Below are 27,635 nucleotides of genomic sequence, written 5' to 3' on the forward strand. Positions count from 1 at the left end.
AAGTCAGAGTCGTGTTTAATGCATCTTGTCCTACCACTAATGGCAAAAGTCTAAATGATGCCTTATATCCAGATCCGATTCTTCAATCCGACCTGACAATCCTTATACTACGTTGGCGGCTGTTGAAATACGTATTTAACAGCGACATAGAAAAAATGTACCGCCAAATATGGGTCAATGAAAATCAAACAAAATACCAGCGACTCATATTTCGCAAATGCCCCAAAAACCCAATTAACATTAATGAATTGAAAACGGTAACCTTTGGGGTTAATTGTGCTCCGTATCTTGCGATTCGAACGCTGCACCAACTAGCTGATGACGTGGAGACATCGCATCCAATGGCAGCAGATATCCTGCGAAATTGCATGTACGTTGATGACGTACTCGCCGGTGGACACAGCATCGAAATTGCAATCAAGGCAAGGGACGAAATATCATCGGCATTGCAATCGGCATTGCGAAAAGGGACGTCCAACTGTAAGAAAATTCTACAGGGTATACCGAGGCAACACCTATTAAGCGAGGATTTTCTTGAGTTTGAAGACACCAGCATGGTAAAAGCACTCGGTATCAGGTGGAACGCCCATTTCGACTACTTCTACTTCACAGCGAAACCCTTTGACAATAATCATGCCGTAACAAAAAGGTCAATACTTTCTGCGATCGCAAAACTTTTCGACCCTCTTGGCTGGCTGGCACCAGTCGTAATTGTAGCCAAAATAATAATGCAAAATATTTGGTTGGAAGGGACAGGCTGGGATGAAGATGTGTCTGAAACTACTCTACATCGGTGGCAATCATTCATGACGGACTACGAAAAGATCAACGATATACGCATACCGCGATGGGTTCACTACGCATTGAAGGACAATGTCGAAATACATGGATTCAGCGATGCCTCGGAAAAAGCATAAGCCACCACTGTCTTCCTGAGGGTACAAACGAAGGATCAAGTGTTCACCAACTTGCTGATGGCCAATACGAGAGTAGCCCCGGTCAAAACTATATCATTGCCACGACTGGAACTCTGCGGCGCAGTACTACTTGCAGAAATCATAGAGTCGGCCATAGAAAATATGCAACTTTCCAATATTAAAGTAACCCTTTGGACAGATTCGACGATAGTACTGGCATGGATCCGAAAGCCACCATGTTCGTGGTTAACGTTTGTGGCACATCGAATAACAAAAATCATCGACAAAGTTGGAGACAAAGTATGGCGGCACGTAGACTCCGCGTCAAACCCTTTAGATTTGACGAGCAGAGGCCTCCTCGCTTCGGATCAAATCGACAATTTTTTGTGGTGGCAGGGACCTTCTTGGTTACAAGAAGACAACGAAAATTGGCCAACACAAGAAGAAGATTACAATACGAATATGGAAGAAAAGAGGGTGAAAGTTCATACAACTTCGGTCAAAAATAACTTTGATATTCTGAATAGGTTTTCCGATTTACCAAGGGCTTTGCGGGTTATATCCTATATTCTTCGGTTTTTTCAGAATACGCAACCAACAACTAAAGCCTCCTTTAAAAGGGATTCTCATTCGATAGCTCCTGACGAAATAGAAAAAACAACACGAAGATTGATAACAGTATGCCAGAGGCAACATTATCAAGAAGAGTACGCAAATTTGAAGTCAGGAAAACTAATAAATGGGAAGAATGAACCCATATATAGATGAAGAAGGCATCATTCGAACTAGGGGCGGACTGGGGCATCCAAAGACATGTCCCATAACGAAAGTCATCCCATTATTATTCCTTATACTTGCAGGTTATCCAAATTTTTGTTCAATCCTCTCATGAGACCACCCTGCATGAAGGGAACCAGCTGATGCTACGGCATATCCGCACTCAGTACTGGATCCCACGCGTTAAAGTCATGATAAGGTCGGTTATCCACAACTGTAAGGTCTGTACTATTTACAGGAAGCGGACACAAACGCAACTTATGGGGATCTTTCCGAAAGAGCGCACCACCTTTACTAGGGCCTTCACTAACACTGGGGTAGATTTCGCGGGACCATTCGATATAAAATCCTACCGAGGGAGGGGATGTCGAATTTCAAAAGGATACGTTTGCCTGTTTGTCTGCTTTTCGACGAAAGCCATCCATCTAGAAGCGACAAACGACCTTAGTCACGGGTCTTTCCTAGCTGCCTTCGCCAGATTTGTGTTCAGGCGAGGCTGTCCGAAAAACGTTTACTCCGACAATGGTACTAACTTTGTCGCGATCGTTACGATCCGAGTTTAAGGCATTTCTGCGTGAAGCAAGGGACGGAACATTGAATAAATACAGCCATCACACTCTAGAATGGCATTTTATACCGCCAAGCGCTCGTCACATGGGAGGTTTGTGGGAAGCGGGGGTAAAAAGTTTTAAGACCCACTTTAAAAAGATCGCGTCCGATCATAAATATACTTTCGAAGAGTTTACAACCCTCTTATGTCGAATTGAGGCCTGCCTCAACTCGAGACCTCTAAGTCCCTCATCCAACGACCCTTCCGACCTGGAGCCGCTTACTCCAGGCCATTTTCTCGTAGGTGGACATCTTTTAGCTCCACGTGAACTCGATTGTAGTGAAAACCCTGCCGCAATTGTAAACCGATGGCAAAAGATGAAAGCCCTTCATCAAACCTTTTGCAAAAGATGGAAATCGGAATATCTCACCGAGATCCAGAAACGGTACAAGTAGAAACATCCACAATCCAACCTAAAACCCGGGGACCTAGTCATCATAAAGGAGGATAACCTCCAACCAAACGAGTGGAGAATGGGGAGAATCGTCAACACACATCCAGGTTCCGATAACCGTGTACGTGTTGTTGACGTCAATACAATTAAGGGACAAATTAGCAGACCAATCGCGAAACTGGTACTACTTCCGCCCAACGACAACGAAAATGAACTTTAATAGTCCGCACTCCTTTATCCCAAATAACCCAGCTCTCGTTCACCCCGAACGAGGCCAACAAACCAATAACCTAGCTCTCGTTCCCCAGAACGAGACCAACAGAACCCTAACTCAGATATACTGTGTGCCACATAATACCTTTTCCAACGATTGCGTGGGTGCGCCGCTGCCACCACGTAATTGTTCGAAAATAGTTAAATATCGCAAGGAACCCCAAAGGAATTTCTTCATACCATTTCATTATATAAGGACAAGGAAAATGAATTTAATCGTTTGGGAGGAATATTTGACTGCTTTTCACAGTCTGTTTCAGATCATATTCGTGAATATATTTCAATCGCTTGGTCGAAATTTATGAATGATTTTCGGATACGATTATCATATGTTTATTCTTCACATCTCACACGAAATAAGATCTTCAACGGAAAATTAACTTTTAACAAGTATCATATTCATGACCACTCAACAAAGATAATCAGGACAGACGCAGAAAGTTGAATGAATATTGGTTAAAAATTTTTGATCACTAAAAGTAACCACATTTGGTTCAAATATGATTACATAATATGATTGACAAACTATATTCAGTTTGCCATAACAGCTTTATTGCTATTGAATCCCTAATAAGGAATTTTAAATTGTTCCAAATTTAATTTCCTTGGTTTATTTCGATTTAATAAATTTCATTCTTCTGTAAACTAAGTGATAGTAAGCTAATTAATCAACAAACCGAACCTTATGAAACTTAAAAATTAATAATCTAATTAGGAAATTTATTAGATGTGCTTATTCCGCCGATTCAGTAAAGTAACCAGAAAATCAACCAATCAGGGTTTTTAAATTTTTGTGTAAATGCTACAATCCATGGAAGCCACATATTTAATAATTATATGAAAGGGCATGTGCTTAAAGTTTCACGAATGTTATTTAATTAATTAATGAATGATATTCTCTCTAGACTTACAAATGCCTTGATAACCTTATCAGCAAGTCACAACAAACTCGTGTTTTTACTGCTTTAATAAATTAGTCTGTATCCAAACGAATCTCAGTGTAAACAATTTATGTTGGATAAAGCAATACCCGAGAACCAATTGCGCACAATAAAGGGCACACCAAATGATAGCAGCTCATGAAAAATATATGAAAATATAACATTGCACAAACAGGATACGCAAAAGGTGTGCAAGGCAGTCATGGTGAAAATGAAGCGATTGGATTTGCCCAAAATTGTTTACTCCCCCAAAGATGAAACTTAAGCATTAGTACAACTAATGAAGTTCCAGCAAAACCGAACACACGTAATAAAAGAATAAGTTCTAAGTACAGACTATTGGGCTAAATGTAAATGGGGATCACGATAAAAGAGACAAGCAAAAAAAAAAAAAAAAAAACCAGAAGCGAAATCTGATTTGAGTTTTTGACCGGCTTCCTGATGTCTGCCATTTGTAGAAACATATATTTTTACATCACACCATAATTAATATACTCGTTCCACAAATGTATCGGTATTAAAAATTTTGCGTAAATATAAATACAAACTACTCACAAGCTAGCTAAACTGCCGGCTTTAACCCTTCCGTCGATGCTGGCGCAGATTCAGCACCCTCATCCACTTCATTTTCATGTGCAGTAGCGGTCTTGCTGTGGTGTTGGCTCTTCAGCTGTTGCCAAGAAAGGAGAAGTAGAAAACCATTGAATAATAACAATAACAAAATCTTAACGTTTTCTTCGTGGCACACTTACCTCTGCGTTTCTTGGCATCCTTTTGACGACGCAGTTTTCTTAAAGTCGCCATCAATTGTTCAGGATCACGATGTATACCAAACCAACAGCCATCACCAAATTCACCAACGACACAGCATTCAATGATATATCCCAATAATATATTATACCACCAAGATTTATAACAATCATTGTGATTGTAATCACAACAACCAACGATGAGTGTATATCGAGAACCCATTAATACAAAGGTCACACTAAATATCGCCATCACAGTTATACCCATACTTTGTAATGTTTCAGACCACATATCTAAATATTGTTCATAGAATACATAAAACACTGAATATGGAAAAACTTCAATATCGAGCGTTTGCTAGAGTGGTACACCTTGTGACATTAAACGTCCACGTAACATATGCGTTATGTTTGCAGATATTTTACATGCAGAACGTAATGATTCATAATAATCGGCTGATGATTTTAATATAGAATGGTATGCCATGAAATATGATGCACCGACTGTTGACAAATTTTTTCTCGTATTAGTTTTATATTCTACAGCATTACCATAGACGCTATGACCAGCTTTGGCGCAACTATCATCAGGAATATCATTTAAGAAGAATGAAAGATATTTGCCAAAATCATGCGCTGTTGGACGTTAGACTTCGTTAGCAATTGTGCATCAGTAGTTTGTGTTTTATTTTCTTTTGGTTCCTCTTTCTTAATATTTTCCTTATTATGCTCATCCATGGACGCTTCAGTACCCACATCAGAGACGCGATAGTCATCCAAATTTATAATTTCACCATATTCATCACATTTGATTTTTTCTTCGTGAAATGGAAACATGGCATAGTGCCTATTATTTGATTTGAAGAATCCAGTGCGATGACGACCTTCTCGCCTTACAACTATGTCATGCTTTCCAGTAATAACCCTCATTTCGATATCATCATGCGAATCGGCATCCTGTTTAATAATTAAACGATTCAGCTTTTCACCTTGTGTACGTAGATATTCTTCTAGCTCAGCGCCTTCCAGCTCAATACGTCGCCGAATATCTAGTTCTAATTTTCGTCCAGGTGCTGCATTTTCAATTAAATCCATTGATAATGTACCATGTGATGTTCTTGATGTACTTATAATACTATTTAACGGATTCGCAGCCCACTGAACAAAAAGCACGCGTGCAAAACCACTTTCCAAAGCGGGTGTACTTGCCAACACAACTTTGGGACTAGGCATTTTCTCAAGCTCAGCTAAATTGTGACACAATTGCATATGACGAAATTGAAATGGATTGTTTCTAGCTACTTCAAATATCTTCATTAACTTACCGCTCATCCATTCAATTTGTGATTTAGCAAATTCAACAACATTATAGCTAACATTGCCAGAGAATATGCCATCAAACCAGATTCTTTATTTTTCCAAAGTTGATCGAGCATATGCGCCAATTCCAAACCACGTCCAGCCGTATCCACTGCTATAATAACATTGTCATTATTGCACACTGTTTGTAAAATATTCGTCATTAGCTTTTCGTCTCGTGCACGTCGCCGAGCTTGTTGATGTTGTGCATTATATGCGTCTGTAATTAGCGAAGAAGGACGCTGCAAGCGCTCCAATTCACAACCGTTCAAATGACGTTCTTTTTTATGATTAAAATCTGTTGCACATACAATATCTTCTTCACCAACTTTAAGAATTTTCCAAATGGTGCCACCAATCATGTGTCCAGCTGGTAGAGGTGTTACTGTTATGCCATAACCTTTACCCTTTAGCAATACTGTTTGATTATAGTTCAATTGTATTATCTTATCAAAAGCTGCATCCACATCACCCAGTGAGAATAAATCAAAATTATACATATTATAACGCAACATATACAAATCGTCCATAAACATTTCTCCCATCTTATAAACAGGTATTGTGGCATAAATGGGACAATTCATACTGAGCTTGCCCACGAGGTACGGCAGCGCACCGAAATGATAAACGTCTGGATATGATAAGAGCACTACATCGATTGTGGGCACATGCCTTTTCAATTCCTTGATTATATTTGGAACAAACTTTTCATCCCATCCGCAATCCAGCAATGTTCGCACTTCATCTATTTGTAAAGTGTAACAGGGTGGCGACTCATCCATCGCTCCAGATATTGTATGTAGTTTTATTATAGAAGTCATTACGTATACATATTATTTAAAAAATGTATACTTAATTTTTGTGCAAAATTTGTATTTTGGTTGGCTCAAGCAAAATCTAGCCGGCTGTCAAATTGTCCGCAGGTGTTCTAAAATAATGACTTAGTATTAACGAAGTTCGTTTGGCCAATCGAATAGTGTAATTGTTCCATGGGTTAAATTTGTTGCTAACTACCTTTACTTCATTTTTTACAACACTCATGCCGCAACGATCGGAAAGGTAGTTGAAGGTAAAATATAGCGATATAACTCTCTTTGAAACGACAAATACGTAAGGGATATCTGGCAATAAAGGCCCTTATTGCAATTGCTATAAAAATAAATCCGCACGAAAAAATTCCAGATATCCTTTGGGTATGATACCAACCCCTAGGAATCAACACTCGTAGTTGAAATACTAAAATCGTTAGCCGTAGCGGAATACAATGCTACTGAAGAGATAAATATTGTTATAGTTGATATATTTTTAGCCACCGTTATATAAAATCCCATTGGGGCATGGTAGACAAGTTCGCAGTTCGGTGGCACGTTATTATTTTTTCATTAACTGAGCTCGTTTCGGTAGAGGTTTGTTTTTGAATGATTTATTTGACAACAGCCGAACGAAATTGCCAATTTAATTTCTGATGGTGAAAATGGGGTTTGCCATATCGACAACCAAATGAGATCATCAACATAGTACAGTACACTACCACCGCCGACAGCGGCAGTCGCAGTCACTGCTAGGCTTGTCGGCGCACCTCCTACGGCCTGCGTTGATACTGTAGACATGCCGGTAGACGATAGGTTTGTTTTTTTTTCCATTAAAAACTTATAACTTTAACTACTATAATATGAAGCATTCATATGCAATTCATCCGGACCAAAGGAAACTGGCGGAAGTTCCTGTGGATTTGGTAAGAATCGTTCTATACCGCGTTCAGTCAGTGGCTGAAATGCGGGTATATTACGAGCAAACTCTGCATGAGCAGCAAATTGTACGTGAATACCGCCATCAGTGGCAAAGCATATTTTTATAAATTTTCATAAATGTGCAGTCGCTTGTTTCAAATATTCTGATGTGAATGTTGATTGTACTAACAACACCTGAAAGTAGAAAGAGAAATGAACTAACATTACATATTACAATTATCAATCAACTAGCTTCCTATACTCACCGCGTGTTTTATATCAATGACATTTTTTTTTCATTCAGGAAATGGAAAAGCGTAGTAGATGTCAAAATCTCTACACTTAATTTCTGACTGTCAATGATTATTGCAATACAACGTTAGGCCTCATGCGCAATCATCTCGCGCACTACACGTCACGCACTACATGCCGCCCGACATATCGAGCACAACACGCCACACATGTCGCGTATTATATATCTCGAGATTTAAAATACTTAATTCCACGAATCTCAACATTATCGACAAGACCCGTCAAAAATAATGTTGAATGGTGGAAGTGCAACTCTGTAATACCTTTTCAGCGAGGTTTCGAACCGTTCCGTGTGCTGGCAGGCCACTTGTTGTGAAAACAAAGTTCACCACAAATCAAAAATAAATTTTTAGGACTACTTTCGGCGACATCTACCAACAAAAATTACAAAAATTAAATTCTAAATAAACTAGTCCTAAAAGTCGGCGTCAGATAGAATTTAGCATTGCGTACGACTCCAACTTTGACAAAGGTCGTATTTTATTTTGTTTCTTCAAGGTTCACAAATTGGGTTTGACGTTAAATTCAGGGCTGAAGTTTGGGGTAAACTGCTAACTGATGCCGCTCTGAGGCATCATTTACATGTACGGTTATTGAAATCACGTAAGATTTTTCCCCTTTTTGCTTTTCCGTCACCTTGCGCCACCCAAACAGAACCCACCCAATTTATGTGGTCATGATCAATGTTACCGATATTCTTTGCAGATCATGACCTGTTTCGAAACTCTATTGGCCAAGTCAGAGGGAAGCGCCAAGCGCTTCGACGTCGCCTGCCAGCTCTGCGGTAGAAATCATAGTATGAGGCTCTGCGCCGAGTCGCTCGAAGAAAGGTTACGGGCTGTTCTACTACATAAATACTGCCCGAATTGATTGTCGCCGTTTCATCGCGTTGACAACTGCAAAAGCAAATATCGATGCAAAAGGTGTAACGGGAAGCACCATACTACGCTTCACCTCGAGGACCAACGTCCTGCACGCGCAGAAACCATTGTCTTCGGCGACGACAACCAATCGGACGACGAGTTGTCGATCCACTTATCGGGACCAACTAAGTCTTGGGCCCAACAAGTCGAGGAGGCAGAGTTGGAAGAAGAAATGGCTAGAGCCGAACAAAACCCCTCGAACAGCAATTTTGGGAAGCGTAGTTTTCGGCCGCTGCTACAGCATGAACGGAAGGCGGAAAAGTTCAAGAAAGAACGACAAGAACAAGACAATTGGCGGCAGCAGGACACTATACCACATCATCGAAGGGAAGCGCTGCCCATGGTCGGCCCAGAGCCACTAAACGCGTAACGAGGCAAAATCGAAACAAAACCGCGCCATATCAAAGTAACGCGAGCAAAGTCGACAGTAGACGAGCGCTATTACACGCCGTACCAGCCGGCTTCCGAACGGGACGCCTATCCCAGACAACGACCCCATCACCCATCATGCGGCCTTTCGTGCCCGTTGCGCCGACGGCCATAGTGCGCATCGAATCGCGGGGACATTTACATCTGGTTCGTGCTATAATCGATCCCTGCGCCACCAGCACAATCGTCGATGCAGAGCTGGTACGTGATCTCCAATTAGAGCGTCAAGGATCAGGGCAATGCACTATAATCCTTCGCGGGAAATTCGGCTCATCCACACACTTGACCACTCAAGCCAGCATTGTTGCAAGCCACTATCGGTTGAGTCCGCCATCAAATGTAGATCCAAAGATTGCCGCTCCATTCCAATTCATGCGGCTGGCCGACCCACAGTTCTACCGCTCATCGCCAATTCGGCTTAAACTCAGCGCAGATATATACGCCGAAATGATGGTGAGCGGAACGCCAGCAACAACAGTTGGCGGTCTCCTGACCCAACCGACCGTATTCGGGTTGGTAGTCTCAGGAGCCTGCCAAAAATAGGAGTTTTTTCATAAAAATATGTTATTACAGCACGGAATTTAAAACCACGTACGTATATCTAATAACTTCTTTTCTTTTTCCACAGGAGAGCGAAACGTGAGGTCAACCATCTGGCGTGCAGTGCTTGCAGTCCGCATCTGCACTGCCTTCTTTCGTTACAGCGCCTTTGTTGCTTACGGCAAGGGGGCCGGTATGTTTAGGCCACAGGCCAAAATATATCTCCCCTCCCTCGTAACATAATTTTCTTAGTTATTTTCCTCCGTTTACTACCACCCACATATGCTTGTGATCACTAATACACAGAGGCATGTGTGAGTGGTAGTACGTATGTATCTTAGATTTTTACCGCTGTAAGCCCGCGGTACAGCAACTTTGTTGCCGGGAAACCCAACGAAGGAGCTGTATCGTGGGTTCATCGGCTCATGTAGCAAAGAGTCTCGTCCTCTTTTGATCCAGCAGCCAGCAAAGGTACACGTTATCCCACGTTCACGTAAGTTGAAAATTTCCTAAAATATATTTAATATTTTTATTTTCACAACACCTGTTAAAACCTTTCTTAACACTTGTCGTATTTATATAAATAAAAACACACTGTGGATTCCCTTTTTATTAAAACGAAACCTTTTTGGTGTTTTTACTTTCTTCCCTGTTTTTCGCCTTAATCAACCTCTAACAAATACGTGGGTGCGCGCGGTTGCCACCACGCATTTGTTCAATAATTATAATATTAATGATAATGTTTAAAGTTAGAAATTATTTTTTCTTTTACTTGAATAAACTGTGTAAGCTGCATATGCTATAGTAATTGTAATATGTAAATGTTTAATTTCTTTTATACACACCCGAGGATGTCTGATAGTCAGGAAGGCCGTGTCGGTGCAGTTGATACAGTTGTCAATTATATAAAGGTTCTACCGTATTTCCTTTTTCTACTTGCTACTGAGTATGTGTCTCTAGAACATAGTAGCTTTTGAATAAAATAGGTTTTACTCATTACCTTGTTTTTATGTTCTATGCTACTGGAGTTATTCTTATTAAACTTGTCAGAATGTACTTGCCATTTGATCTTACTTGTTTTAATTTCATTTTGTTTCGTAATTATTGAGATCGAGGTGAGAGTCACAAACTTTACCGAGTATGGCCCTTGTATGATGTGTGTGGGTATGTGTGTAGGTGTATTCGAAACTATATCGATATATTATATGTTTTTGAATATTGAAATATGAGTTTGAGGGGCAATTGAACTTCGAGTGCAAAGCTGAACACATCATCGTCAAGGGACTTACTACGCAATTAAATAAATTACAATGGAGGAAGCTGAACCAAATACAGCGAGATGCAATAATGAGGACGCTAATCCTCAGAATTTGGATGCTGATCCTACATACACATGTGTGGCTCGCTTTAATGTTTTTTTGTTGCGTGATTATTTACTAACAGCCTAGTGATGCTAAAATTCGCCACAATATTATTAAGATTAAATTATTATAGACCGTATAGCCGACTACTTCAAAACCCATGACGGTTTATCATCAGCGATCCACACATTGAAGGCTTGACGTTTTGCACATCAGGCCATCAATGCGCTTTGCAAGTTTCTATTTATAACTCGTTTTCTACTGTTTGTTGTTTTTTACTCTTTACCACCGTCAATCAGGCGCGCAGCCAGGCCGGTTTTCGGGGTTAATCCAAACATTTGCCATCCATACATTTAAAAACTGCTCCTACCTTAAAATATTTTCCTTTAATAAATAACATTAAAATTGAATTGTAGGGTGCCATACCTGAAATATTTAAATTTCGAGATTTAATTTTATATGATATACTTGCAAGATTTAACGTTAAGTCCTTTAATATGCCTATATCTCGAGTATATCTCTAGGTAGATATATGATTTAACTCTTAAAACTACTTAGAGATGACAGCGGTAAAATTATGGAGAAAAAGTCATTGTTTTTATCTTGAAAGTTGCCTGTGCTGAATTTACTTTCAACTGTTGGAATGACCATATTTTAGGAGAGGTGTGGAAATCTGTGGTTACCGCATATATCCCATACATCTGATGGTTCAGATGAGAGCGTTAAGCTAGATCCCAAATTGGATCAGGCCTAGGGAGAAAAATTGCACAAAGTATCTAGGAATCATCCTAGACAGTAAGCTGTCATGGAAGCTCAACGTGGAGGAGAGCGGGAAGAAGGCTTCAACGGCACTTTATGCATGTAAAAGAATGCTGGGGTATACGTGGGGCTTATCGCCCTCTCTTTCTCATTGGGTTTTTACAGCGATTGTAGGCCCTATCCTATACTATGGAGATCTTGTTTGGTGGAAAGCCACACAAAAAGCAACCTACCTCAAAAAATTAGAGGGGGTATGCAGACTATCAATGCTTAGCATTACGGGAGCCCTGAAAACAACCCCGAAGCAGTAGAAACCCTGGAAGAAAATAGCCCATGTTATGGTATCGCATTTTCTACGGGAAGCAGTAAGGAAGGCGGTCGGCATGATGTGGTGGTGCACATTGGCTAGTCATTGTCGGCTGGGGCGGGTCCTTGCCAACCTTACTGTTCCAGCGCCATAAACAGAAAAAAGTTCCTATCATGCCTATCAAAACTAGCTGTCAAAAAGCGCAGAGACGACTCAAAACGCTTATAATTCAAAATAAAACAACATCCGGCCGAACCGGATGCCACGGACAGACCGTTAAACATTCAAAATTTAAATTCAAAATTCAAACAAAAACTAACGCAAAAAAAATTACCGAACCGGACATGGCCGGTTACTAACGCTAAGAGTCAAAAAAAAAAAAAAACAAGCTGAAAATAGAAATAAAAGAAAGAGAAGGGCCGAATATAACTTGGGGGCGCCGCGGGTGTTGTTGCGACGCCCGGTGCTTATACCCACCCTCAAAATCCATGGCCACCGACGCACCTAAATTTCCGGTGGCCCCTTACCTGTCCTACCTAGTGCCTTCTAAATAAAGATGAACGTCAACATTCCCATTACACACACTTTATTTATAATTCATTGCAATAAAACTTACTCAAAATGTATCTGGGTATATATCGAGTTAATACGAGGTGAACCTCTTAAGTCTAAAACTAACTAATGGTCAATTTTACAAAATCACGATCAGGGATAAGGACTCGTTCATCACTGAAAGTTAACTAGGTTTTCTATCTGATTCGCATCTCCGATCAAAGCGGATAATAAAAGAACTGCGTCTGCTTTGATTTTGCTTTTGCAAGATAATATTCCTTACAAACGTTCTGGCCTAAGACCTTAATTGATTGCAACAATACGTATATACGGGGCAACGAGTGCAATACATCTAGATTTATACTAGGACTCATCCAAGTATCACAAAAAAAAATGTACAGCGAAGGAAAGAAATAAAATCTTCTAAACCAATCCCCTTTCCTTATTTTGTTTTCCTTAGCGGCAATAGTCGCACACTTTGCGGTTTTCAAATCCTTCTTACTATACCGAAACGCTTTAGAAAAATTATCGCTCAGAAATTTTAAAAGGCCTGCATTCCTTTAGATTATTCGAATTAGCCGGATTGCTCGGATTATTCGATTAGGTTCGCTTCGAATATTTCAGAGTACGTGTATTTGCACGCAACTTCGTTAAAACAGAGAACTGGACAATTTTAAGGCAATTATTGAATCATTAGTACTTCAGGGGTAAGTATTAGTAACTATGGTTAGGTATTAGTATTGGTGCGTTAAATGCTACTAATTCTAGTTGAGTGTAATCGATACCTGTGTCGGTGTGGTAACTACGAATTTGGTTTGTTGGGTTTCTATTTTTATGAGCGTGTTGTTTCGTGAAGAAGAATCAAACAAAAATTTTAGCACACCTTTCGTATTCTATAATAAAGTCGCTACTAAATTCTAATTACCCTTTTCTACTGTCTTGGTTGTTCCTATCGCACTTCATAAAGTGTTATTTGTTATTTCAAAATTCCTACTGTTTATACGCTAAAACGTATCCCAAAGATGCTGACCTGATGATGTGCAAAATATATGTGCCTAATACGTGTACATGACAATAGGCCTAATAGTTTATTGCTATTCCCACAATGACAATCCGCACCCTTATTTACCTAAATAACTAATCATACATATTAAGGCTAGGTATGTGTGTTGTATGTTTATAAATCTATTGCGAGCTACGTAATTCTACATATGTATTTACGTTGATGCCTTCATTGGCCACTCTCTAATCTATATTATGGATAATAAGTAAATATGTGTATACATATATATATATACGTATACATTTTGCCTATATCCTAAGACAAATTCAATTTACAAATTTTGTTTCATTTTCCTTCTTTTCTTGGTTTAATTAGGAGCTTTAAAAGCATGATTAAATTAATTAAATGACCGAACGGTTTACTGACTACCTTTGTAATTGAAATTCTTACATAAATCGTATATGCATTATGCAACTATAATTTTGTGTTTTTTTGTTTTTGTTTTTGTTAATGTTGAACTTGAAGTAAAAGGAAACAAGAGACAGTAAGTAAGCAGTTCGTCAAAATTTACTTCATGTGTTTTATTTGACGAAACTATGGTCCAGATATTTGGATTATGAATTATAATCCATTATAAATTATAGTCAATTTGATTAGGTAATCATATATTCCTACTCTAAAGTAGAAGTACTATTTGAACATCGTTCAGCAAATTTTCTTTTTTTTTCTTATTCCAAGTAGTGCTGAATTACATATATTAGTTTATATTCTTACTTATATAGCTGCTAGTTGATATTAATTTGATGGTGATAACCACCCTTGATATTATTAAGGCTTGAGTAAAACTGGTTAATAAAACATATCTGATTGGAAAAAAAGTAAACTACCAAATTTAAACATGAAAATTCCTAGCTTAGAAAGTTGTACTTGTCCGATTTACGGAACGAATTCACCGCTTTAAATGTAGTTGTTGGTTGTCGTAGTCGGGATTTGCAGCAGGCCTATGTCAGTCGGCCCTGCTGTTGTTGTTGTTGCTGGTATTGTTGTAGTAGCTGGTATTGTGGGCTGTGGTGCCGCCTGTTGTTGCTGTTGACAGTAGTGGCGCAGGCCTATGTTCGTTGCAACTGGTGGTGGTTATACCGACGATGGTGATTGCGCGTTGTAATGGTAGGCGCTGTCGGTGGAGCTTGGTGCGTTGTAAGGGTTATGGTTGCACCGGCGATGGTGGTTGGCGCGTTTTGGTGGCGCAGTTGGTGGTGCTTGGTGCGTTGTAATGGTTATCGTTGCACCGGCGATGGTGGTTGCGCGTTGTAGTGGTAGGCGCTGTTGGTGGTGCTTGGTTTTGGTGGGCACGGTTGGCGGTTGTGCACGGTAATGGTTGTGTTGGCATCGGCGATGGTGGTTGGCGCGTTTGGTGGCGCTGTAGTAGTGGTGGTGCACGGTTTGGGGGGGGGGGGGGGGGGGGGGGGGGACGGTTGGTGGTCATTAATTAGAGCAGGCGGGTCTGCCAAATATTGCCGGGCGTTACAGCGCTGCTTATGGGTCTCCAATTGCTTATCAATTGCATACAATCATGTCGGCTATCATGCGCACTTGTCGACAAATTGTGAGGAGAACGACGACGAGGTGCTGGCGAATATTTCAGAGTACGTGTATTTGCACGCAACTTCGTTAAAACAGAGAACTGGACAATTTTAAGGCAATTATTGAATCATTAGTACTTCAGGGGTAAGTATTAGTAACTATGGTTAGGTATTAGTATTGGTGCGTTAAATGCTACTAATTCTAGTTGAGTGTAATCGATACCTGTGTCGGTGTGGTAACTACGAATTTGGTTTGTTGGGTTTCTATTTTTATGAGCGTGTTGTTTCGTGAAGAAGAATCAAACAAAAATTTTAGCACACCTTTCGTATTCTATAATAAAGTCGCTACTAAATTCTAATTACCCTTTTCTACTGTCTTGGTTGTTCCTATCGCACTTCATAAAGTGTTATTTGTTATTTCAAAATTCCTACTGTTTATACGCTAAAACGTATCCCAAAGATGCTGACCTGATGATGTGCAAAATATATGTGCCTAATACGTGTACATGACAATAGGCCTAATAGTTTATTGCTATTCCCACAATGACAATCCGCACCCTTATTTACCTAAATAACTAATCATACATATTAAGGCTAGGTATGTGTGTTGTATGTTTATAAATCTATTGCGAGCTACGTAATTCTACATATGTATTTACGTTGATGCCTTCATTGGCCACTCTCTAATCTATATTATGGATAATAAGTAAATATGTGTATATATATATATATATACGTATACATTTTGCCTATATCCTAAGACAAATTCAATTTACAAATTTTGTTTCATTTTCCTTCTTTTCTTGGTTTAATTAGGAGCTTTAAAAGCATGATTAAATTAATTAAATGACCGAACGGTTTACTGACTACCTTTGTAATTGAAATTCTTACATAAATCGTATATGCATTATGCAACTATAATTTTGTGTTTTTTTGTTTTTGTTTTTGTTAATGTTGAACTTGAAGTAAAAGGAAACAAGAGACAGTAAGTAAGCAGTTCGTCAAAATTACCTTCATGTGTTTTATTTGACGAAACTATGGTCCAGATATTTGGATTATGAATTATAATCCATTATAAATTATAGTCAATTTGATTAGGTAATCATATATTCCTACTCTAAAGTAGAAGTACTATTTGAACATCGTTCAGCAAATTTTCTTTTTTTTTCTTTTTCCAAGTAGTGCTGAATTACATATATTAGTTTATATTCTTACTTATATAGCTGCTAGTTGATATTAATTTGATGGTGATAACCACCCTTGATATTATTAAGGCTTGAGTAAAACTGGTTAATAAAACATATCTGATTGGAAAAAAAGTAAACTACCAAATTTAAACATGAAAATTCCTAGCTTAGAAAGTTGTACTTGTCCGATTTACGGAACGAATTCACCGCTTTAAATGTAGTTGTTGGTTGTCGTAGTCGGGATTTGCAGCAGGCCTATGTCAGTCGGCCCTGCTGTTGTTGTTGTTGCTGGTATTGTTGTAGTAGCTGGTATTGTGGGCTGTGGTGCCGCCTGTTGTTGCTGTTGACAGTAGTGGCGCAGGCCTATGTTCGTTGCAACTGGTGGTGGTTATACCGACGATGGTGATTGCGCGTTGTAATGGTAGGCGCTGTCGGTGGAGCTTGGTGCGTTGTAAGGGTTATGGTTGCACCGGCGATGGTGGTTGGCGCGTTTTGGTGGCGCAGTTGGTGGTGCTTGGTGCGTTGTAATGGTTATCGTTGCACCGGCGATGGTGGCTGCGCGTTGTAGTGGTAGGCGCTGTTGGTGGTGCTTAGTTTTGGTGGGCACGGTTGGCGGTTGTGCACGGTAATGGTTGTGGTGGCATCGGCGATGGTGGTTGGCGCGTTTGGTGGCGCTGTAGTAGTGGTGGTGCACGGTTTTGGGGGGGGGGGGGGGGGGGACGGTTGGTGGTCATTAATTAGAGCTGGCGGGTCTGCCAAATATTGCCGGGCGTTACAGCGCTGCTTATGGGTCTCCAATTGCTTATCAATTGCATACAATCATGTCGGCTATCATGCGCACTTGTCGACAAATTGTGAGGAGAACGACGACGAGGTGCTGGCTGCTGTATTCCCAACTTCTTTACCACGTTGCCGCCTGAAATGTGGGTGCGGTGCTACCTCTCGTTGTTAATTTAGTGGTGATGTGGTTAGGGGCGTCGTTGCTGCTGGTACGGATGCAACCCCTACTTTCCGCAGAATTTAAACGCTTTTCGGGGCATTAAATGCTTTGGCTAATAGGCCTTGCTCGAATTTTCGTTGTTGCCAATATGTCAAATGGCCCCTCGCATATGAACCCCGCGTGCCAAACAGGACAAGAAAGAATTAAAAGCACATAAATCGTCCGCGTGCCAACCAGGACCAGAAAGAATTAAAAACACTCAAATCACTAAACGCCACTATAAATTGGTAATCCTCGTTCCGCGTGCCAACCAGCAAAAGGAAGCATTAAAAGCACACAAATCGCTAAGCCAACCAGTAAAAGGAAGCATTAAAAGCACTCAAATTACTAAGCCAACCAGTAAAAGGAAGAGCATTAAAAGCACACAAATTGCTAAGCCAACCAGTAAAAGGAGGCATTAAAAGCACACAAATTGCTAAGCCACTATAAATATATAATCCTCAGTTGATCCGCGTGCCAACCAGGAAGAACAAAAACATTCAAAGCATCCCAATCGCTAAGCCACTATAAACTCGTTAACTCTTGTCTGACTTACTCCGTCCGCTGCCAACCAGGAAAAGAAAGAAGAAAGATTTTTCGATCTGCGGAAACTCGTGGTTTTTTCTTTTTTGCTAGTGATTGCCGAATTTTTCTTTCTTTGTTTCGATACTTTTGTATCACAACTTTCGCCCCAGGGTGTGTTCGCACGAAATCACTCCCAAGTGGACCGTAACCGTAGACCATAACAGCAGACCGTAACACCCAAGCTGCAATCGTGATAACTTTTATATTGACAGTCAAACAGCACTTAAGGCAATAATCTCGCATACCTCAGCATTTAAATGCGTGTTAGAGTGTAAGCAGTCCCTGGAGAGAATTGGGACAGGGAGAAGCATACATCTATATTGGGTCCCAGGGCATATGGTAATAGATGGGAATGAAAAAGCGGATGAACTAGCTAAAAAGGGCGCGTCCCTTGAAGCTTTCTCCATAGACATCCCAATTAGACTGGGCGAGCTTAAGCGAAGGCGAGAGGTGCACAGGAAAGGCGTGGGTTCAAGCGTGGGGCTGTAAAGTGTCGAAGATTATGTGCAGGTCTTACAACCTTAGAATAACAAAATTGCTTCTATCATTAAAAAGAGAGGACTGTAGACTCATGACGGGTATTCTGACTGGACACTGCCTTTTGGCGTCACATGCCTTTAAATTAGGCTTGGTCAGTGATAGCAGATTTAGGAAGTGCGGGCTGGAGGACGAAACGATCGATCACGTTCTGTGCTCTTGCCCTGCGCTTGCCAGGCTAAGACTCCAGCTATTAGTAGTGATACAGCTGTCAGATCTAGAAGCAGCAAAAGGCTTAAATCCTAGGAAGCTTCTAGTATTTGCCAAGAGGACGGAGTTATTTTTTTACATAGGTCCTGGTTTTTGATAGGGTTTTTCAGTTTGGTCGTTAAAACAAACTTCTGGTTACACTACGGACTTATTCAGCCTATGTGAGGTCCTCATGGACCGCCTAGTTCAACCTAACCTAAGACCCATTCTTTCTCATTTCCCATTGACGTTCGCAGATAACACAATATCGTTTAAGTTGAGCGTTCCACTTATCGGCTCGAGCGTGTTCAGACGGCTGTTTTCGATGCGTTTTCTTATTAATTTCAAAATAATTTTCAAAGATTTTAGAGATAAAGGCGGTTCCTCTGGCAGTTACTATTTTCCTTGGTAGACGAAAATATGATGTCATTTCATTTAAAATATTTATAACATGAGAAATCTTTGTATCGCGGACGGGTTTCACTATTATTTCCTTTCTTGCTGCGTATGAAAGAACCACAGTGATCAACGTAAATTATTTGAAACGGAATTGGTCGAGTTGATCGTAATAAAAACTTCCTTCTACTTTCCTAGGCCGCGACATTCAGTAACAGCATTCTGTACAAACAGCTATAAAGTTTTTTACGTTTTTTCGCATCTGCGAAAACCAGAGCTATTGACGAATATGTTCCAATGTCTTTCCGATGGAGGAGTGACCCATTTGGTCATGGCAGAGTTGAACAACACACCATCTAACAGCTTTGGGTACTACAAATTTCGCCCGTCGCTTTCCCTACTATACAATCGATAGTTTTGCAGTCGATATTTTTTCGGAGGCCGGAATCACGTAGCGAAGGCGCTACGTGAGCTCCCAGAACAATGTACGGCTTCGAAGTCATAATTGAAAAGTTTTAACCACCAACGAGTGATTTTCGTTTTTAGTTGTTTGGCAATAGCAGACCAATCAGTAACTAGACGAAACTTTGCCCTTATAAATAAACACGGAAGCGCTCAAGAACAGTGGCGTCCCAATAGGGTGGCAGGGCTGCCAAAATTACACCAACCCCCGACCCAAGAGGGCCCCGGGCCAAGAGGCCACAATCTCATAAATATTTTTTATATTGTACCTGAGTATTTTATTTTATTAGAAAAGTATATTATAAGTTCTGCTTAAAATCCAAAGTGAGACAACTAAAGATCATAACACATAGGGTCTTAGTATCAAAAGACGGAATATTTTATCAAGTTTTATATTTAATAAAGAAAGTGAGTCTTTAACTTAAATAATATTAAAACTATTAAACCCTACTACATGTTGCTTTTGCTTTAAGTTCGGTTTGTTGAAATCAGATGAAAAATATAAAGCCTTTTCTCTCAAAAAGAAAAACTATAATTTTGTTATGTTATTGGTTTTCCACTGCAAGATCCTACTTTCTATCGATGCAGCCTCTAAAGCACTTCAGTCCAAAGCCACCGATCTTTCAAATGCCTTAAAACGTTTGAAAATCGAGTATTGGACATCAATATAAACCACAAATCACCTACCCAGATTGCGCGTTCAGGAGTTCAAAATTGCTTCGTTCTGCGCATCTACGTCATAGCTGACTGCTGAGCGAATAAAAAAAAGAGCGAGAAAAAAAGACCTAAAGGAAAAGAATCAATTCATACGTCATGAAAAACAGCTGATCTAATGTTTACATGCGCAATGCGCAATCTTCTTGTGTGATTTGTGATTATAAACCAACTGAAATAGCGTTTCAATCCAATGAATGAAATTGTTTCAATTCCAGTGTTACAGCCTTCCCCTTTAAAAGTTTTAAATAACACTGGTCGTTTAAAAAAAGCTCTAGAACATGTTGAAACATAAAAAAGACATATCTGAATCATTTGCCAGAGAAATTGTCAGTTTTCGACCCACTCTCAGACACGAAATAGAAAAATTGCCGTGTATTAAAAAACCTCGTTCATTTATTAATAATAAAAAATTGTTTCATGTCTTGTAGTTTTCTTGGATTATGCACTGCATTATACGACTTTCTGCACGATAAACGGTGATGCCTGCACCAGGGGCCCTATTCGCTAACTGTGAGTTTTAAAATGTACACAAGAAATTGTGTAAACTTTGAAATTCTGATTCCGTAAAGCAAAACTGTGAACAAAAAAACTCACTGATAAAAACTTCGTGAGTTTTCTTGGCAGCCAGTGTACACTATTCTGACATTCAAAACTCATACGCACTGTTGCAGAATGACTTTTTTGTTTTCATGGCGTTTGATGAATATTTTCTCACTGACATAAGACTTTTACATTCAGCGCTCATTCAACAAAACAATGTACACAATAATTTACAGAACCGCATGAAAATTTAAAGTGTAAATTGTGTGTGCAAATGAGTTTTCAATGAGTGTACATTTTTCAGTTTTTCACAGTTACGGAATTGACCCCCAGAACTGCAGGTAATTGTCACAGCTCACCTGACATCTCAATCGTCAGCGCAGGGCTCATAAACTGCGTTGAATGGCAGCCAATGCTTACTTTAGCATCTGACCACCTGCCCACACTCCTTTCAATACAGCGACAGAATTTCATAACCTCTGAAAAGCGGACTTTTTTTAATCTTAAAAAAAAGCTAACTGGGAAGTCTACACAACCTTCAAAAATCAATATTTTGCTGCTCTCCCCATCCCGACTGATGTACGGCACGCTTTATTCCGGCCGGTAGTATACCTGAAATCATACCGCATTTCCCGACGGAATCCGCAAGATTAGCAAGAGAGCGTGACCTGCAGAGACATCTCGACCCTGGAGACCCCTATATTAAGAGTCCCAACTTGGTTATGTGGTTGGTAAATGAACACAAACGTACCAAATGGGAGGAGCATCTAAAGAACTGCAACCTCTCTGCAGTTGTTGGTAAATTGTGGTCAACCGTCAAATCCTTGTCTAATCCAACTAACCACAATGATAAAGTATCCATAGTCTTCGGCAACAAAGCTTTATCTAATTCGAAGAAATGCGCGAGCGCCTTTTACTGAAAATTTATAAAGCTTTCTTCTGTAGACAAGGCCACACTTTGTGCAAACAGGCGGGCACAAAAACATAAAGAAGACGTGTCACCCGTTACCATCACCCCCACAGTGGTTGAAGCAGCCATTCACAAGGCCAAGCCCTCCAAATCAATACGCCTAGACGGAATAGCTATGCGAATGCTAAACCACCTTGGCGTTGAGGGAATAAACTACCTAACACACGTTTTCAACCTGTCGCTGAAGTCCTTTGTCTCCTGAACAATGGAAAATGGCAAGTATAATTCCACTAAAAATGCCTGCCAAACCAGCTAACGAAGGCGAGCCATATCGATCGATATCACTCCTTTCGCCAGCAGCGAAGACATTGGAAACCGTTTTGCTCCTTCATTTCACTTCAAATCTTCGCCTAGCAACGCAAAAACATGGCCTCCGCAAAATGCACAACACCACCACGGCGCTAAATGCCACAAAAGTCCAGATTAATTACGGACGAAGTCGTGAAAAACCCCATCATAGGACGGTGATCGTGACACTTGACCTGTCAAAAGCTTTTGACACAGTTAAAAACATCACCCTACTCCAAAACATAGAAGGCTCACACCTTCCCCCTTTTCTAAAACGATAGACCCTAAATTATCTGAATGGTCGGCAAGCGTCCATTCAATGTAGGAACGAAATCTCAAAGCCTAGGAAAATTAAAAAGGGGTACCACAGGGTGGTGTCCTATCCCCGCTTCTGTTTAATTTCTACATATCAAAATTCCCTTCCCCACCAGAAGGAGTTACAATCATTTCCTATGCCGACGACTGCGCGATTATGGCAACAGGAACTGGCCCTTCAATTGATGAATTAGTTTCTAAAATAAACAGCTATCTCCCCGATCTTTCTAGTTTATTCAACCCGCGTAACCTGACATTATCACCGACAACGACACCCACGGCGAGTCTGTTTACGACGTGGAAGGAACAGGTGTCGCAAATATTCGACGTTCACATCGATGGTGTCATATTATCCACTGTCATGCATAAAAATATCATTGGGGTACCGTTCGACAATACTCTAACCTTCAAAAGGCGTATGCCACCTAAATTGTATCTAAAGTACAAAGCCGCAATAAAACCCTCAAGTCGCTTGCCGGCAGCACATAGGGAAAATATAAAGAAACGTTGCTAACCACGTACAAAGTAATGAGCTACGCGTCACCAGTTTGATCGCCTGGTGTTAAAAACACATACTGGAAAAGACTGCAGGTCTGTCAAAATGCTGCAATCAGAACTGCCACCGGGTGTCTCCTTATGACCCCCGAACACCACCTACATAGCGAGGCCAAAGAACTCAACATTAAAGAGCACAACGAAATGCTGAACAGGCAGGTTTTGCTAAATTGTCACAAACCAGGACATCCTTGCACACAATTGTTTGATCAAGCCCCGCATCCACGGGAGTTAAGGAAACATCTACATAAGCACTATGACGAGATCCGGAACCTGCCAACACAGCCGTTCGATCCAAACAACCCTAAAGAGGCCCTAAGCCACATCCACACAGAATCGGCAAACGCTTTTACCGGGACGCGTCCAATGCTCTACCCTTGTAGAAGAAGAAAGCACACTACCAAAGGAGACACGAGTCACCCAGGCCCAACTTCGTTCTGGATACTGTAACAGGTTAAACTCTTACTTGTCCAGAATCAACTTAGACATACGTAATGTATGTCCTGCACGCGATGTGTCCCACATGACACTAACTATCTTTTCAATTGTAATGTGGAACCTACGCCTCTAACACCTATCTCCCTATGGTCCACCCCTGTCGAAAAAGCCAGTTTTTTTGGACTCCCGTTAGAGGACTTTGATGACCATTCGTGAGTGGTCGTTCCCATTGAATTGGGCGAAGCACTGTTAACACAACAACAACAACAACGGTAGGCTGCTAGTATATCTTGTTGGTGGACCATTTTAGACCCGTGTCATACTGGTGCTGCATATAATATTATCGAGCTGGTTACGTGGGATAATAGCTGACGGGTATCTTCGTCTGGGCCGCTATGTTTGGCTTTATTCGCGTTAGGGCTCCACTAACTCTAGAAACTTTCTCCCCACCCCCCTTAAGTGCTGTTTAATTGTTAGTTTTGAGTTAATGTTTACTCCTAGATATTTCAAGAAGGACTTTGAATTTATTTGCTAATCTCCAATGGTTAGGACTAACTCATCCCCAGTCCACTTTGAGTTCACCAAAACCACGTCTGTCTTATTGCTAGCCATCTCCAGCCCCATGTTCGTCAGCCATTCTTTTATGCTTCCCACGGCGTAATTATAGAATGCTTGAAGCATATCAGGTTTCTTGCCACTGATACTACGACAATATCATCTGCATAGCCGACAATTTCCATCTTATATCGCATTCCATAGCGTTGGACCTAGAACAGATCCCTTAGGGGGCACCGCCGTGATGTTGTGCTTTCTTAGCCCCACATCCGTATCAAAAAAGGAGTTCTCTGTCGCTTAAATAGCTACCAATTATTCTGAGCAGGTGTGCCAAAGTTTCGCAGCTCTGTCATCATCTGGGTCCATTTAGCGGTGTTAAAAGCATTTCTAACATCCAAAGTTATCAGTGCACAGAGCTTCCTTTTACTTTGGCCTCCGGTTGTGGCTCGGCGGGCTGTATTGACAACTGTTTTTATTGCATCTATCGTGGATCTCGATTTTCGTAATCAAAACTGACTATTTGAAAAGCCACATGGGCTTTCCAGGGTCTGCTGCAAACAGTCACTAATGATACGTTCGAGAATCTTTCCTATTGAATCCAACATACAAAGTGGACTGCATGAAGATGGCTGGTCGGGCACACCGTCCTGTAAGCCAATCCCCAAGGACCAAAATCGACACTATCCATCAGTTCATTGAAGTATGCTATATTGCTCTTTTTATAGCATTTTTAAGCGCCGTTCTTTGGGCTATGTAGGTATTGTGTAGCACATCATATCGTGGCAACCAGTGTAGTGTAAACAGCCAACAATTTAATACCAAATATTTAAATCAGCTAATATGCTACCCTATTACAAAAATAGTCTAAATGTTCATCAACACATACAAAGGCATTTGATAATTCTTGCTGACATAGCCATTCACACGATCTAATACAGGCATGTGTACAACACACAACCAAACAAATTTGTATTCAAGCAAATTTGCGAACATTGCATTTCCCACAGAAGTCACAACTCAACACAGGTGTGTAGGTACATATTTTCTATCAAGTTGTATGTAGATATGTAAGTATGCATGCTTAAGGTAAATATGTATGTAAGTATGTATGCTTAAATGCAAATATGTATGTAAGAATATGTTTAGAATAATTTAGTATAAATAAGCTGACAATATTTGAATAAAGATTCATTCAGCAATTCGCACATTGATGTCTAATCAGACACAACCCATTTCCTTGCGTTTAATCTTTTACATGGCGATCCTGCCTATGATTCTATTGGCTGAATTTTTAGCCTAATTTCATAGCTGGCAAGGATTTTACTGGCTGATTACAGCCTAAGCATTGTAAAGGGAAAAAACAAAAAAGATACATTGGAATTGCGGCAATTAGAAGACCCAAAGAAAAAACAAAAAAAGATACATTGGAATTGCGGCAATTAGAAGACCACAAAATAAAACAAAAAAAGGTACATCGGAGGGATACAGATCAGCATGGCGCAAGGATGACACCGAGATCGTGAGGCGTTCGGAACAGGCGACTAATAGTTATAAGTATAATACGTATATTAGCTTAGCTTTAACAATTTAAAAATTATTGTTAGGCAGGAAAATATTTGGGCAACCTAACGGCTGCCTATTGACAAGCAAAAATTTAAATTTCTGCTGTAAAAACTTTTTTACTAATTTTTGAGATATGTTCCCAGAAGAGGATATACAATATCAAAGCCAATTTGACCAAATTTTCGACAAATTGGTTAAAATAAATTTAAATTTTGAAGAAGGTGAAAACGAAACACCTGAGAAACCCAAGCGAAAAGAAAAAGAGGAGGAAAGCAATTTGGCATTCGAAAAACAATAACCAAGATCTATGAAAAAATAAATTTAAGCACTAATCAGGCAGAAAAAATTCAATTAAAACAAGAAATTAAGGGATTAAGGAAAAATAATTATACAAATAAAAAACGGAATCCAACAATGTAAATATTAGGGCGTTGAAAAAAAGTACAATTTTGTAAAACTATTGATTTAAAATTATGGAAAGACCAAGGAAAATTAAAACTTAGGTAAAAGGCCCACTTGAGGACCTTAAAAATGAAATTAAAATTGTAGATGAGGAAAAAATTCTAATTTGGTTGAAAAGTCATTGGAAACTTATTGAGATGCCTGGGGAACCAACAATATGGAATGTTAGGAACCCACACGCAACAGCAGCTGAAGAGATATATAGATGGGAAGTAAAATTTATTGGAAGAACAGATTAAAATAGTGAAAAAAAAATAATCTTTAATAAAAGAGAAAAAAAAAACAAAAAAAAAATGTTTTGTCTTCATATTTCCTTACGATGGAAGGCCAAGAATCAAAAATAGAAAAACCAACGGCAAACATTGTAAACTCAGCCCAAGTAGTAGACCATACCCAGGCACTAGACACCATTAAGATCATACTTCTAATCATCTGCGTAGTCAGTTGCATCAGTTTATTTCTGAAAATCTACTCAACCCATAACAAATTCCTAAAAAAGCGATATGCCAGCCGCGCCGACGGGTTAGATAAGGTTTAAATAAATTTTAACTGCCATCCCCAATGGGCAAATGGGAAGATATCGTTAAACTACTCATAGAAGAAAAAACGATAGGAATAAAATCTTACAAATGTATTAATAAAAATAGAAAAGTAAAGGCAGAAACAGTAGTAAAGCATCTTAATATAGTAGTTGAAGCATTTAACAAAATAGGAAAAACAATTCAACAGTTAAATGGTAAACTAGACGGCAATCGAAAAGACAAAGCATATCAAATGTTTGCCAGCATTAGCGACAAATTGGTGTCCTCAATGGATATGATATAGAATAGTATCAACGAGTTTCAAGAAGGAAATAGAAATATACTTTAGCACATTCCTTCTGGAGTCAGCCTCCGATTTAGAAGATGAACCAGAAGTAGAGCAAAAATAAGAAGAAAAACAGGAACAAAAGGAAATTTTAACAGAGACGCCAAACTACCAAACAAGAAAAGACAAAATGGCACAAGCCACAGCAGAATTCTTAAAAACGGCTTCGTCAATTCTACCTGAGTTTGATGGTAAACATGAGAACTTACATAGCTTCTTAGAGGCACTAGATATCCTAGAACAAATTAAGGATATTCACGAAACCATAGCAGTCTCCATGATAAAAACTAAGCTCAAGGGGACAGCTAGAAACCTTTTGAGCACTGAAAGTTCAATACTACCAATAAGGCAAAAGTCGAGTTCAGCAATTAAAGGTGAATCTGTAGAAGTTTTGACGGCAAAACTCCTAAACGTCCAACAGCGCAGTAAAACAGCTAACCAGTACACTGCCGAAATCGAAAAATTAACAAAATCGTTGGAAGGTGCTTACATATCAGACGGTCTTGCACGT

General features: G+C 39.9%; 1 protein-coding gene and 1 pseudogene across 2 annotated transcripts in view; both read right to left on the reverse strand.

Annotated features, from left to right (window-relative positions):
- The window catches only part of LOC137240152 (prolyl endopeptidase), a 682,234-nt gene that overhangs the window by 68,927 nt on the left and 585,672 nt on the right, over positions 1-27,635 (reverse strand). The window lies entirely within an intron of this gene.
- On the reverse strand, positions 1,991-7,232 carry LOC137242313 (probable cleavage and polyadenylation specificity factor subunit 2; annotated as a pseudogene).

The sequence above is a fragment of the Eurosta solidaginis genome, chromosome 2 (assembly GCF_040869045.1).
Source record: "Eurosta solidaginis isolate ZX-2024a chromosome 2, ASM4086904v1, whole genome shotgun sequence".
Lineage (NCBI taxonomy): Eukaryota > Metazoa > Arthropoda > Insecta > Diptera > Tephritidae > Eurosta > Eurosta solidaginis.